The sequence below is a fragment of the Condylura cristata genome, unplaced genomic scaffold (genome assembly GCF_000260355.1).
Source record: "Condylura cristata isolate star-nosed mole 26May11 unplaced genomic scaffold, ConCri1.0 scaffold00018, whole genome shotgun sequence".
Lineage (NCBI taxonomy): Eukaryota > Metazoa > Chordata > Mammalia > Eulipotyphla > Talpidae > Condylura > Condylura cristata.
Genome location: NW_004567119.1, coordinates 34,917,578 through 34,933,850, shown reverse-complemented (window position 1 = coordinate 34,933,850; position 16,273 = coordinate 34,917,578). Strand labels below are relative to the sequence as shown.

The 16,273-nt window shown below is 39.3% G+C and overlaps 1 protein-coding gene across 3 annotated transcripts in view; it reads left to right on the top strand.

Moving 5' to 3' along the window:
* Nucleotides 1-16,273, top strand: part of NR5A2 (nuclear receptor subfamily 5, group A, member 2) — a 126,457-nt gene that overhangs the window by 38,375 nt on the left and 71,809 nt on the right. The window lies entirely within an intron of this gene.

The window sequence follows — 16,273 nt, the reverse complement described above, 5'->3', positions numbered from 1 at the left end:
ACAGCTATTACATGACATGCTTTTGCAGTATGGTTTTCTACAGCTTTGAGCTATAGAATATCCTACCTCACTTCAGAAAGTAGGAAATGAACCCTAATCTACTACTAATTACCTCAGATCTAAAAGCACTTGGATGAAGAGATGTAACATTTCACAAAGGTTTCTGAGGTATTGAGTATTTATTTATTTTTAACTTTATCAAAAGGCAGAAACACATTGAAATGGTGCTTGGAACAGCAATGCCCCAAATCTGTTGTTTCATTACATATGAGTGTGGGCAAATCCAGCCACTAAATTATCTCATACTGAGAATCGGTGAATAAGTATTTACATAATTGCTCCCACTTTTCCTGACTCACTTAATTTAATCAATTTTAGTACAGAGGAATAAAAATTGTTTTTATTTAAAAAAGAGAGCAAACTATTATATTATAAAAAAGAGAGCTTTTGAAATTAAATGCTCCAATTAACTGTGGATTGTTTTTTAAATAAGACTATTTTAGATTTAAAAAAAAAAAGCCTAATTGCCTCCATTCTAGTGGATTTTGAGATTGTGATGAATAGAGCTGACATTCAGGAAGACCAGATGAACCGGTTCCACCTTGACACTCAGCCTTCTGTCTGGCTGTGTGAAAAAGAGCCAGTCATCCTATTTAGCAGATTTTTTCAAAAGGTCTTAAAAACTGATCACTTTCAAAATATATGTATGAAGCTACCCTGGGTTTGACTTCATGATCAAAACTGTTTATACTTTAATAAAGGGCTCCCTGGGTTTGGAATGCTGGTTCAGGTTGACAAAATATATGTTTTTGTAGTCTTAGAATCGGGGAGGAACCTGAATCAGGTCCCTCCAGTATGACCCTCTCCTTAAGAACATACTTAGGGGCCTCCCCTGGTGGCAAAAGGGCTGAAAGCACAGGCACCCCAATCCGCAGCCGCAGCACTATCTTGAGTTCCATTCAGGCCTGGGAGCTGACCACATAGCACCAGAGACCTCTCCTGTCTCACCTGCTGCTCCCCTCAGCAGGGTGCTTCGTCAATCTGCCTGTTCTGCTCCCCGCTGTCTCTGGTGAATCTTCTCACACACACCCCTCTGGCCCCCCACCTCTGGTCTGTACCCCAGTTCTTGTATGCATAAATATTAAAAAAAAAAAAGGTAAATGAATAGTAGACGTAAATCTGGCAAAATTATCTTTCTGATGTGGAATGTTTCTCATACCACCAAATCAACTACTTTCAAAGGGAATTTTCCTAGGTTTTGCCATTTGTTAAGAGAGCCTGCATTCGAGCAAGCAATTTGGGATGGGCAGGGGATGCAAAGGTACTTTTCATTATTATAGTTTCTAGCCATCTAATAATACAACCAAATATCTTTTTCAATTATAGCTTGTTTATTAATAAATAGCTTTGCTTCAATGTCACAAAATAAAATTTGAGTGAATTGAGATTGCATGATTTAACACATCAAGTAAAATTCTTTTAATCAAAAACTTCTAAAGGTTAAATACCATTTTATATAAAATTTGGAAAGAAAAACCGTTGTTCCACTGCCATGGAATCTGTTTTTAGTTAATAGGGAAATGGGAGTAAAATATTTTATTGAATTTATTCTAAATATAAACCTTCATATATTAAAAGAAAAGCTATTTACAGGTGATTTGTTACTAAATAAAATCTTGGAGGAACACTTTTAATTACCAAAAAGGTAAGGTAACAATAAACACAGGAAATATAAATGAATAAAGTGTTCACAAGCTCCTGTTGCTTTCTGGACTATAAATAACCCCCCAGTTCTGCCCCTATTATTAGCATCTATGAACAAAAGAAGATTCCAGAAATAGAAAGGGGAAGAGCCTCTTGGTGAGCCTTGTATTCTATGGCATAGGAAATGTTTCTAGCAAGCACATGAATTTAGGGGGTTAATTGATTTTTAAAAAGGACATTTCCATGCTGCCCATTGGCCAAGGAAATTCTTTTACTGGCATGTTTGTAAAATTGGCTGGCTGATGTTTCCTCTGGGTGACACAAGGTGTGATGAAGAATTTTATCTTGACTTCCTTACCAAAATCAGCACTGATTGCTTGCCTTTTTGTTAACCTATTTGGTTATTATCAGATTACATCTATAGAGGACCCGTTAACATAGCTGAAGTTGGAAGTGGGTGGTGCCTGGAGACTGCCTGACCTCCAGTCCTGTCTCTGGGGTACCTGATTAAAGCATTCACATGTCTATTCCTCAGCCACAGTTTCCTGACTGGTAAATGGAGTAAGCATTGTGAGTCCCAGTATTCCAGACACAGGCTAGGCTGTAGGCATATAAGGAAAACTAGGAATACCTGGTGCCTTCTCATAGCTATGGCTGGAGAGCCAGACTCATGAATCAGTAGCTGGAGCTGACAAAGACTGCCACAGAGATGATCCAAGTGCCAGAACAGCAGGGCTAGGTTGTGTGTGGTGGCAGCAGTGGGGAAAAGATTGCAGACAGTGCCATTTTTATCGATTCTTTCTTGAAGGATGCCCCATCTCTGGAAAATGGCTGGAGATGTCTGTACTTACTTCTATGAGCCTCCTGAAGAGACAGCAGCATGGGGAACGTGAGGAAAATCCTGAAAGGCAACAGAAACACAGGCTACTGTTTTCTGTATCACACATGCAACAAATGTCTATATTACCTTATTTTTCTTTTTCTTATAATAGTTTATTGATTTATTTATTTTAAAGAATTATTTACTTAAGCATACAGAACTGGGGGACAAGCCAGAGGGGCAGGGGCAGTGAGAGGATTCACCAGAGACCGAGTGGGGAACAGAATAGGCAGACAGACAAAGCACACTGCTGAGGGGAGCAGGGGCGGGTCAGGAGAGGTCTGCTGTGCCATGTGGGTCACCTCTAGGGTGGGGACTCAATTTGCACTGAAGCGGCCGCTGCCAGCTTGCAGTGCTGAGTCCTAACCCGTTGCACCACCAGGGAGGGCCATTATAGTTTATTTTTACATCATTCTGTGCCTTTTTCCATCTCAGTTGTAATCCCTGTGGGCTCCCCATCACCAGTCATCACCAACTCACCCGTGTACCATCACAATAGGGGTCCTATCCACTTCCCTTCCACTCATTTTTGATCCCACTCCCCACCCCACCCCCATAACATGTCTCTGGTATGTAGTTGTTCATTATTATTATTTTCCCCCCTGGTCCTTTATGCTCCCACTATGAGTGAAACCATCCGGTATTTTTCTTTTTCTTTCTGGCTTATTTCACTAAGCATGATCCCTTCCAGCTCCATCCATGTTGCTGCAAAGGCATGAGTTTATTTTTTTTGATTGCTGAGTAAATATTACTTTATTTTTTTTTATAACAGAAGGATTCATGAGGGTGATTATTAACCTGCTTTTAATTTCCAATAGTTGATTTCCCCCTTTTTTGCTAACTAATCATGAGTGCAATTATTTAATTAGAACACTAGTTAAAAGTGAGAGGTGTGCAGATCTCAAGACCTTTAGTTTTATTTCTGTTTTTGAAAAATCACTGTGGACCAGAATCAAATAAAAGGAAAATAACATCCCCAAATACAACTATTTTTTTCTTGCAAGTAGATTATTATAGTCATGTTTTTGATCATCTTCAGGATATGAAATTATATAGATACAGCATTTAGAAATGGTAGACTATTTTTAAGACAGTACTTTCATAAACTGTGTTTTCTAGTGAAAAAAAATCATGTTCTAGGTAAAGTACTAGAATTCGCTTTCCAGCAGAAATTGATTACTTTCCTATCTTCAGTCGGATTCCTATCTTCAGTCGGATACCTACCTCTGTGATTATTTCATTGAGCAATTTACTTAATAAATTTAATATCTTTTGAGCGCCTCCTGTGTGCAATGTCAAGCGAGACAGTCAATGTAGAAAATATTCCACTATGCTTTTTTAGAATGAGACATTTAAAAAACATGAACAAGTCAGACATTGGTTGCAAATCCCATCCCACACGTCCTTTAGTAGAAGCGAATCCAGTTTTAATTACAAAAGAGGGAAATCTTTTTACTTCCGTAGTATGCAGGTTAATATGGAATATGCAAATAATTTTGCAGACACTGATTTACAATTACCCCTGTCAGGAACTTTCGCTCCTACTATTGCTTTTGTCAAAAGTAAATGTGACACAGAGACAGGTGTAATGTGGTGAAGTCTGCGCTGTGCAGCTGACCTGTCAGTGGCAGGCTAGTGAAAAGCCATCACACTTGCAGCCCAGCTTCAACTATAAGGCAAAGTCCATGGAGTTGACTGTGCCCACTCATATCGGCTTTTCTCTGGCAGCTTTTGGCCTTCCTCCTCAGCCTTGAGATGGAAGTGAGCATATTCGAGTTAGAAGAGAGAGGAAACTTTGAGTCCCCTGTAGCCGGGTTTCCAGAAAAATGCAAGTTTGGGAGTTTGAATTTAGAAGAATTAAAACTGTATATAAAAGCTCTTCTGTTTTTCATTTGATTTGTTGTTGTTGTTGTTGTTGTTGTTAAGAAACAATAGTGGGCCCTCCCCGGTGGCTCAATGGGTTGGAACACAGCACTGCAAGCTGGCTGCAGCCGCTTCAATGCGAGTTCTATCCCCGCTCCCAGGGTGACCCAAATGGCGTGGCAAGACCTCTCCTGTCTCCCCGCTGCTCCCCTCAGAAGGGTTCTCTGCCCAGCTTCCTGTTCTGCTCCCCACTTTGTCTCTGGTGACTCCTCTCACTGCCCCTCCACCTCTGGCTTGTACCCCAGTTCCGTATGCATAAATAAATAAAGCTTAAAAAAAAAAAAAGAAACAATAGTGTTTATTTATCATGTTTGGCTTAGAAATTTGCTTTGCTCTTCAGGTCTCTCCATCTGAAGAAGCAACAAAACTCAAGAACAACTTTAAAAAATAAAATAGTTTTCATTTGAGGGTGGGTGAGGAATTTATATGGAAGTTGAGTGAGAACCTCAGCCCAAGGACAGAATAGACAAGCAACAATTTTTTTTTTCCCTTTTCTTCAGAAGTAGTCTTCCGCATGGTTTAATGTGCTAACATAACCCCGGTTCCAATATTTCAAAAGATACAGAACTTCCCAGCATGATGATAAAGTTTTCCTGTGTTCCAATAATAAAACCTCAACGTACCAGTGATTTCCAGTTCCTTTGTGTCTCAGCAACCTGTGAAGCCCAAGTAACTCCTAAGTACTCGCCTGCAGTATCAGTGTGGGAGTCGGAAACAGATGTTCAGGGACAATGCCATTTGTTGTCACTGTCGATACCATGTGGCAACTTTCCCAAACGAAATTGTTTGTGGATGGAAAAGAATGTAAGCAGTGATTCATGCCCAGGAATTTTTTTTTTTTTGACTGCAGGCTAGCCATATTTTATTTATTTTAACTCATGGAACATTAGCAGATTAAAAATTTGAGGCTATTGTACTATTAACTTACTTTCTTTACCTTTTATTTTTGGTAGAGCATTTCCTTCTAAAAAGAGTGACTATTTTAGGTGTTTTACTAGAAATCGTAAATGCCTTTTATTTGATAAGTCAGATAAGTAAATGCCATGTCATCTTTGTGTTTTTTGTTAATAATGTGGAAGCACAGAGAATTCAGAATAATCAAATAATAACTGAGACATGTTTACTGGTAAGGGACGAATTACATAAACTTGGCCTCAGATTTTCATGAATGTTACAAAGGAATATCCACTAATTAATACTTACTGAAAAAGATTATGGATTTATCAGTGCAAATTAAATATTCATTTATAGAGAAGCTTAAAATGTGCTTGAATGAAATAGGTACCACAAAGTTACTTAAAAATCAGTTCACCATGTTATATGACACCCATACAAACCAATTTTTCAGGAAGAAAGTCAAATAAGAATTCAAGGCATAATATCTATCCTCCTGCCATTGTTATAAAAACAAATTGTAATCCACAAATGAAAGTCTGTTAACGTTTATTCATAACAACAGATGCCTAAGGCCATAATTATAAAATGTTTTCTGTTCTTTTAAATACACAGGTATCTCTTATAATTAGGTTTCTACATCACAGAAAATTATTTTAAGGGACATGAAACAAAATCTAGCTTTTAAACAACAGCCAAAGAAAAGATTGGTATCACATGTGGTGGAAGGAGTCCTAGATTAAGAAGCCAGAGTCGAGTTCTAGTTCCACTGTCATCTAATCGAGCGTGATGTGTGGCTCCCTCTTACTGGACCCTTTTTCTCTCGTTTGCAAGATGACCCTTCAGCCTGGGTAACCCTTAGGCTCTCTCTGGGCTCACACAGTCCTTACTTTTAGTTTAGTAATAAAAAACGGCTTTAGAGCCCACTTTCCAGTAGACTATCAGCCTTCTTTGAATCACAAACACCTCTGAATATCTGATGAAAGCTTTTAGTTCTCTTCCCAGAAAACCAGAAAAACTGGCATGCAATCCTGAGGGCTTCACAAACCCTGGGAAGGCCAGGAGGGGACCCCAGGTTCAGAATTCTATGGTTTTGTCCAGCCTAGTAGCCTCAAGTCTCTGTGAGGATTGCAACAGGCATTTAAAACATGTTCCAAAACTTTATCAACATTACTTTCTAATTAGTTTTAAAATAGAATGTTTTATTTGCGAACATTTCCACATGTTAGAAACATGACATTGGGATCAGCATGCCTGAAAAATGAAATCACGTTGGGTGGTTACCTAAAAACCAGCATAATGCTTGAGTGGCCGAGTACACACACAGCACAAGGTGACAAAGGACGTCACTGTCCCTCACTCGAGTCCTTGCTGTGGAACAGGATATGAATGTGTGGTCTTTATGCATCTTTCAATCGTGAACCAAGACTGGTGGTGGTTATTTGTAAGTTAAGAAAAATTCAAAATTAAATGCTTCTCCTAAAGCATTCACAAATGAGCCCGGTAAGATCCTTTCAATTCTTGTCTATTTTCTAAACCAACACAGAACTCTGGAAGGTACAAAATGTTTGGCGGCACTAACACTGTAAGTCATAAAATCACACTAGAAATTAATTCTATTTCAGATTTCAGACTATTTACTCTGCTCATTTCCTTCCAGTGTACATCTGTCCTTGTTTTTTTAAGTCATTCACAGCTAATTCTACATTTTCCTAAACTTTCCTATCCTTTGGAGAAAAGGTTGAACTTTTTCAAGCCCTTTCATTTGCATGATCTCATGTTTCCTTTAGTTGCTTTTTAATACACATTACATAGTTAAACATGTATGACTCCTTTTAATAGCCGTTCAAGCCTCAAAAAAAATGAACTGAATGCTTTTCATCTATAAAATTGATAAACCTTGGTCAAGTGATCTTTTGCCTCTTTTGTTAATTTTTTGCTCTTTTGCTAAGTTTTTGCTCTTTTCTTAAGTTCTCCAACTAACAGATTCTTAGCAGGTCGCATTTACATTTTCCAGTTCCTATTAACTTCTCATTCAGGCTAAATCAGATTGCCTTACATTGCCAGTGCCACTCAAAGTGGGTCAAAGTCACGATTAAGAAAACAGAAATTCCACCTCTGATGTTACAGGGAAGTCCCCAATTCTACTTGACAGAAATGATTTCAATTAGGGAGTCCCTGGTCTATCTTTTCTATTTCCTAGGACAAATGTTATTGGTATAAGGGGAAATCCTGGGGTAGCAGATACCTCGAGCACTCAGTGGAGCAGAGTTACTCAGGGCATTCCGAATCCCATCTTTGATCTCCAGCGATATTTTTCTCTGTTATGTCACAGAGGTCACCTGGCTCATGTGTGACAAACTGCCTGCATAAGTCACAGTGCCAGTGGCAGAGATTTGTAACCATGCCCCTGGTCCATTGCCTTTGAATTATTTCACAGGCCCGCTGCTTTACATTTACACTCTGTCGGAAGATGAACAGGGGAAGGGAGTAAAATCAAGGGCAGGGTCTCATCCTGAAGGACAAGGGGAAACAGGTGGAAGGTTAATGGCCCTGGAGCGATTCCACAAGCCTCTCAGGCTTGATATATGGGCCTCGGGCCTAAAACGGGCATTGGCTTTCAAAGATATATTATTTCATTTGAGGAGAGACATTCTGGAGTTCCTGCATTTGTCTGCTGATAGATGATCCTCTGTCCACAATTGGTTATGGCGTGTGAGTTTTCCTTGGGCCTGCTCCCGTACATAAAAATTTTGCTGAGCTCTCCAACCTTTCACATGCCTTTAAGAATGGGACAGGTTCAGGCGCGGTTGGCAGGCTCTGGGATTTCTGTTGCTGCTATTTTAGTAGTTCCTTTTGAACCATGAGGCAAGTGGGGGATGAAAGACACTTCTGTTCATTCATATATAACTCGTAAGGGTGGCCATGCCCCAAAAGAGGGGGTGTCAGGGATGTTGGGGCCCAAACCTGCATCAATAACATGTCATTTTATTTGCATGAAATGTCAAATAAACTCAATGCTCTATGGAGTCAGTTGAGTTTCCAAAGTTGTTTCCATAAAAGAGAAATGCTTTTGACTTTCTTTGTACCCCTCTAAGCTTTTAATACGGGGGACTTACTCTCTTTTATTAGCATGTTCAGAAAGTAAACTGAGGTGCCCTATGGGGAGGGGAGAACAGCTAGGAAATGGTGTTTTCTACAGAAAGCAATGACTGATTTGTCTATCAGGAACCACTGGACAAAGAGACCAAAATCTATGTAATGGCACACATATTAGAATGAATTAAACTGGTCACCAGATTAATGGAATTAACCTGTGGGGCCTCTAAAAACTTGTGCTGAGGGGGACCCTCCCTGGTGGTGCAAATGGTTAAAGCATAGCACTGTGAAGCTAGCCACAGCCACTTAAGCAGGAGTTTGATCCCCTGCCAGGGAGCTGACCCACATGGCGCAGCAGACCTCTCCTGTCTTGTCTGCTGTTCCCGTCTGTAGTGGATCTCAGCCAATCTGCCTGTTCTGCTCCCCACTCTGTCTCTGGTGAATCCTCTCACCACCCCTGCACTTCTAGCCTGTACTCTAGTTCTATATGCATAAATAAATAAATCTTTAAAAACAAAACAAAACTTGTACTGGAGAGTCTGAGGCTGCAGAATCTCTTAGTCCCATCTCCTTATGATCACAGATTTTAGTTTCATCGAAATGTCTGGAATTTTAACATGCCTTAATTTACAAGTATTCCAAAAGTAATAATTAACTCTGGTTTGGGGTGTGTCTCTATGAAATCTTTAACCTTAAACTTCCTGATAGCTGTTATATGAGCCTTGTCAGAGATAATGTTTATTTTTATGGTAAGCATTAAGAAAAAATGAACTCTATAAATTCACTGTCTAAACAAAAGGTGGGTTTTCTTGCCAGTTCTTTTGTGTTCCACTGCCCCTGTGTTGGGCAAATATTCACAGCACTATATGAAATGTCAAAATTCTGCTTGTAGATATTTTAACCTAACTAGCTTTATTGAAAGCAAATTTTTCACACGGAGAAATCTTCCATTATCATCTTAAATACACTGGTATGTTTAAGAAGTTCATATTGTACAAATAGCCTAGTAATATAGGCATGCTAGTAAGGATTTCATTTCAACAGATTCGCAACAAATCGTAAGCACATTCACAAATACTCACAGGTACAGAGTCACAATCCCTATTCAAACAAAATCAGCCCTCAGCAGAAAGAGGTGGTATCTGGTCTGTGTCCCTGTGAATAAGATTATAAAAATGGTCTTACCCTCCCCTTTTGGAATATTGCAAAGCACAGGTTAGGCCAGAGGCGGAAAGAATGTAGACACGTGTCCAATGGCTACAGGAAGAAACTCTAATCAGTGTTTAAAGGAAAGCTTCAGAGAGAAAGAGAGGGAGAATTGAACCATGCGTTTAGCTACCAAGAGAATCTGCTTTTCCACTTGTTGCTTGCATAAATGGATAAAAGACTGCCAAGGACTCAAAACTCCCAGCTGGGGGTAGAGAGATGAAGTAATGGACAGAAGGGCAGGTCCCAAACCACACAGGCATGCTTTTCATTCACAGAATATAATGTGGTTGTTTCAGTCATTTTTTCGCTTGTGACCTAAATGTCTCATGCTCGTGTTTGAAAAGTTCCCAACTTACTTCAGTCATACCTACCCTTCCTTTGGGTAATTTGCAGTCAGTAGACCACAATCCTGTGGGTTATGTCAATGCCTGAAGCAAAGATCAAATCAAAGGTTCACACAATAGAAGCTCATTCTGAACTAGTAAATAATGGCAGGCTTCTACATCTGTCAAAGTCTTCTAGCTCAGATGGACACCTCCATAAGCTGATCCATAGGAAGCCAAATACTTGCAAACAGTCTGTTAATTGCTCATTTGCAGTTGCACAAAATGCTAAATGCAGAAAGACTTCAAAGCCAATGGAATCTGCATTGAAAACAGGATCTCAATACACACAGTCGCTTATTGTTGCAAAATTAGAATAACAAATGTTCCCAGCATGAAGCCAACATAAACTTGCCCGAGTGCTATTCAACCTGAGACATATTCAACTTAAAAAAAAAAAAAAACTCCAACGGGAGAGCCATACTTAGCACTCCTTTTGTTATTCTATGGTGTTCATTTTAATGATATATTTAGGTCTCCATCACACTTTGTATTTTTATGTGTAATTACCCGTATTAAAAAAACACTCATTAGTGTTCTGTTCCACTGACTTAATTATGTCTTTAATTAAATCTTGACTAACTGGGGGTCACTACAGTGTCAGTGGGATTTGTCACTGTTCGTCAGCAGGTGTCTGGTTGAATCTATTTCTGCTTTTCCTATGGCTTAAATCTATTTAAAATCTTGTTTTTTCCTAAATGCCAGAAGGAGAGAGGATTCTCATTGGAGGGGACAGACAGTGGAGTTTTGACAGGCAACTACTCTGAGAAGACTTGTTTGTAGAAGGAAAGTTTCCTTGTCACTAATCTAGAAAAAAATCTTTGTTAAGGGGAAAGATGTTAAACACAGACTTGGATACAGCAAATGTACTTTCTAAAAGATTAATATATTTACAGTCTAGAGATTATGATCATTATTAATGGACACATTTCTCAGTTTCTTGACAAAAGAAGTGATATTTTACTGTTATGAGATCATGCCATTAGATGTTTTCACTGTAAAAAATATTAAACAAGTTATAGAAGATAGGAGTCCAACTGAAACAATTTTTTTTTTGAAACAATTTTTTTTTAATGTATCTAAATGCACAAGTAGGGACCTTTCTAGCGGCCTAGGGGTTAAGTCTTAGATTATCAGCTATCACCTCTATAGCCTGAGTTCAATCCCTGGTGGGGGAGCTGACCCATGTGGTGCAGCAGACCTCTCTTGTCTCATCCGCTGCTCCCCTCAGCAGTGTATTTCAGTAGATCCACCTGCTCTGCTTCCCATGCTGTCTCTGGTGAGTCTTCTCTTACACACACAGATACACACACACCTCTGGCCTACACCCCATCTCTCCTACACTAAAATAAAATAAGTAAAGGTACAAATAAAATTTATTATTTGGAATAAACTTTAGTTTATCCCACCTTCACATGGGATATAGATATATGAGATTCTCTTAGGTTTATGATTTCCAACATATTACTTAAGTAATCAGTACATTCACATAATAGGCATGAAATAATGATTTAAATAATTGACTAGTACAGACAGGCTTTTATAATTTTCAGTGTTTCAACATCATTTCTCAAAGCATTTGGTGTGACTCTGCAAGCTTTTGACATTTATTAATCATATCTAAAAATACATGCAAGCTACCTGAAACACATTTAAATTTTTTTCTGGAATGAGATGATGCTTGTAACATAACCCCTAAAAAACTAAACTTGACTTTAAGTTTCTAAGTTTTATATTCTAAAAAGTTTAGGACTGTGGAATTATTTTCACATTTAAGGTTTTTTTTTTGAGGTTAAAAAGTTGATTTTTATACTAGTTAAAGGTGTTTTGCAGAACTCATTTCTGATGGCAACTAAATGGAATAAAGTATTACTATTAACATACTATTAACATAAAATAGTACTGTGACCTCGTCATCATAATTTGATATTATATAAATAATTTTTGTTGATTTACCTACAAATATGGTAGGGCAAAGTAAGAATTTGAAAAGAAATGCATATAATAGGTCCATTGAGCTACATTCAAATCATTTCATCCTAGAATATTCATTCTAGCTGTCCCTTAAGTAACATATGCCCTCATGTTTTTTCCATTTTCATCTGATGTTTCTCTAAGTTCTCTTGTCCCCCTTTATTTTAAAAAGATTTATTTTATTTATTTATGCATACAAGAGCTGTGATATAGGCCAGAGGTGGGTTGGAGCGGTGAGAGGCTTCACCAGAGACAGAGTGGGGAGCAGAACAGGCAGATCGACGAAGTACACTGCTGAGGGGAGCAGCGGGCGGGTCAGGAGAGGTCTGCTGCACCATGTGGGCAGCTCCCTGGCTGGGGATAGAACTCATGAGGCAGTGGCTGCTGATAGCTTCATAGTGCTGAGATTTAACCCCTTGTGCCACCACGGAGCCCTCATGTCCCTTTTTATGTAATCCAAACATTACATGAAAGACCCCATACAGGTTTTTAGTCAGTTGAAATTGTGAGACAAGAACTTTCATGCATACTATGGATTTGTGTACAACCTTATACGCTCCCTTGATAATGAAAGACTGGTCAAGGTATTGCGGGTATGAACCATTAAAACAATATGAACTCAAATTTCTTTACACTTACACGCCTGATCACTGATGTACAGCTTAACTGCAATAGGGCTAGTCAGATTCTTTTATGATTCCTTCTCTTATTCAGCACATAATTAACTAAGTATCAGTTGCATGGCAATTAACATTTTAGGACTTGCATATTCAATAGGGTTCAGACAGAATCCCTACTCTAAAGGAACATATTCTATGTTTATTTTAGTGACTTTTAGAATAATTGTACTTTAAAAAGTATTTTTTAAAACTTTAAAATATATTTATTATTTACGGGCCCTCCCTAGTGGCGCAGCGGGTTAAAGCACAGCACTGAGAATCTAAAGCCGCTTCCACATGAGTTCGATTCCCGCCTGCCCCGGAGGTGACCACATGGTGTGGCAGACCTCTCCTGACCCACCTGCTGCTCCCCTCAGCAGTGTACTTCATCCATCTGCCTGTTCTGTTCCCTACTCTGTCTCTGGTGAAGCCTCTCACCTCCCCTGAGCCTCTTGCCTGTACCCCAGTTCTGTATGCACAAATAAATAAATCTTTAAAATATATATATATATATATTTATTATTTAGCACAGTAGTCTAATGAAGACTTAAATTTCAAGGGTTATTTTAATAGTGATCCTGTCTGAAGTCCAGTGTCAGGGTAAAAAAAACCATAATGCTTAGTAAGAACGAGAACTTCTTTTATAAATATTTATTTGTGCATACATAGCTGGGGTATAGGCTGGAGGTGAGAGGACTCATTGTAGACAGAGTGGGGAGCAGAACAGGTGGATCTACACTGCTGAGGGGAGCAACAGGTGGGTCAGAAGAGGTCTGCCACACCATGTGGTCACCTCCTTGACCAGGGATCAAACTCATGCTGCAGTGGCTGTGGATCACTTCACAGTGCTGTGCTTAATCCTTTGTGCCACCAAGGAGGCCCAAGAATGCTAACTTACAGTTACTAATAGAGGTGAACTAATCATGAGGATGGAAATCATATAAACTAAATTATTCCACATGATAGAATCATAAGGAGTATTTTCTCAAGTTAAAGCTAAATGATATAGATATAGATATAAATATATCTATAGCTAAATGATATAGATATATAGATATAAATATAGATATAGATATATAGATATATATATGTAGGCTTTTAGATAAACTTATAAAGCTCTTATTCATCTAATTTCATAGACCTGTCATTATTCTCCAAGAACAACAAGTTATGTCATGTGATTTCTATTAAAACACGCATTAACTCCTTTGGCATAACCTAATTCATTGATTCAAATTTTACAAGAACAATAAACATTGTTATTTAAAAGGTGCTGTACCAAAGTGTAGTAAACCCATAAATCAAAACATGGAACAGTAAATAGATAAACTTAACAAAAGCAGTTCATGTTTTCTTTTTTAAGTTTTTTTGTTTTTGTTTTTTTTTAACTTATGGATACAGACCTGGCCAGAGGTGCAGGGGCGGTGAGAGGATTCACCAGAGACAGAGTGGGGAGCAAAACAGGCAGATTGATGAAGTGCACTGCTGAGGGGAGCAGCTGAAAGAGAGGTCTGCTGTGCCATGTGGGTCACCTCCAGGGCTGGGGATTGAACTCCTGCTGTAGTGTCTGGTGATAACTTCTTAGTGCTGCACTTTAACCCGTTGCACCACCAAGGAGGGCCCAGTTCATGTTTCACAGACACAAAGTAATTTTGGTTGAACACTGCTAGAATCTCATATATTAAGAATGTTGTCCATAGGGCCACATTGTGAGCACTCTTATTTTTTTATTGGTGAAAATATTTAAAATTATCCAGCTGGACTCGGCTTATATGATCTCAGGTTTGTTGGCAACATCCAAAGCATCAATGTCAGGAGCCAGTCAAACATCCACCTTCCCCTCTCTGTCCAGGCTGCCCAGGGTGTTGACCTTGACCACGTCGGTGCCATAGGTTCTTCACAGCCCACTGGATCAGGGCTTGTTGCCTTGATCTCCACCATGAACACAGTGTGTTGTTGTCCTTCCTCATGGCTGACTGTGGTCAGAGTGATGATGGCACAGTGGCCAAGCTTGTTTCTCCTGGGGGTGCTCTTCTGATGACATCTGGGTGCTTTCGGTGTCTCAGGTCTTGGGCCACAGGAAGGTGGGTGATGTGTGGATCCTCTTTTTCGTGTGACTGTGGACAGCACTGCTTTCTTGGTCTCCAAGCTTTGCTTTAGTTTGGACCTTCCTTGGGAGGGTCAGGGATTTCCTTCTTCTAGCACTATCTTCATGAAAGCTGTGAGCAGCCTTGCCCCAGATCCCCGGCCTTGATGGTCAAGCAGGTGTTTCTGGGCTTTGCCCCCTCGGAGGCTCCTATGTGAGTTTTGCCGATCTGGGAGTTCTGGGAGTTCGCTCCTGCCTTGTGAGGGTGGGAGGAAGAGACCAGAGACAGACACGCTCCCTTTGCCAGTTGTAGGTGATCTGTTTGGCTTGTTTAAGGCTCAGTCTCCTCATCTCTAAAATACAGTCTTAATTCTTTCAGAGATTTTACAGGGAGTTAAAGGATTTAACACAAATCATCTACCTGGTAGTAATCTTCAGGAAGTGCCAAATTCTTCTTTCCTTAATCAATGCTTACAAGTCCCTGGACTTGTATTTAATTCACTCAACCAATATTCAACTTGATGCAAACCACTGGATATGTAGTTACTTCCCTCTCAGCACAGCAGAGGCCTCCTGATGTGGAAATTAGATGGGCTTTATAGTCAAGTAGGCTTGGCCTCAATTCCTAGCCTTGCTGGTCATGTGTTCATAGGAAAGTACCTTAACTTGTGTCCTGGTATATAAAACAGGGATAATGTACAACTTTCATGTTACTTTAAAAATAAATAATGTTTGTAGAGCACTCTGTGTTAAAACCTGAATAGAAAGTGGTGAATTAGAAGCTGTCTCTAACTTCAAAGAGGATACACACTTAAAAGTAAAAGCACAAGTGTTCTTAAAAAGGAAGATGTTAATATGCTGTTCCTGATCTGGGGTCTTGGCTTTGCCAAGCAATAAGATATCTTTGCATTATCAATCCAGAAATTCTAAAATAAAGAAAGGCCTGTTAAAACAACACAATTTATTGTTCATTTCACCAAGTAGGTTGAGTCCTGTATTCTTTATGTCTGTTCTAAAGACAGTTTTCTTAACTTTGATTCTCTTCCATTTCTCTTGGGTTGAATATAAGAACTGCTGAGTCCCTGTTACCCCTGAAGGACAGAGGAAGGAGAGGAGCATCTTTGCATTTTAGATTATGGTGAAAAAGGCTGGTAGGAAACAGAGAGGAGAAAGGGTAAAAACTACAAGAGACAAGCAGGACTCAGCCACCATGCTACATGATTTTCTGCCCCCCTTTTATTAGTATGTAAAACATGTCTTATTGGTGCGAAATAATTATGTCTGTCATGAGTGGGATGGTTTGAGGGCGGGCAGAGAATGAGCTCCGGAAACTTTTAGAACTGAAGAAACTCAGTAATGACGTTACAATATGGTAAGTGCAATAATACAGTTCCCCTGAGGAGATTGAAATCTCAACCAAGTGTCCCTTTTCCTCTGAGTGACCCTGACCTGGGTGACCAGG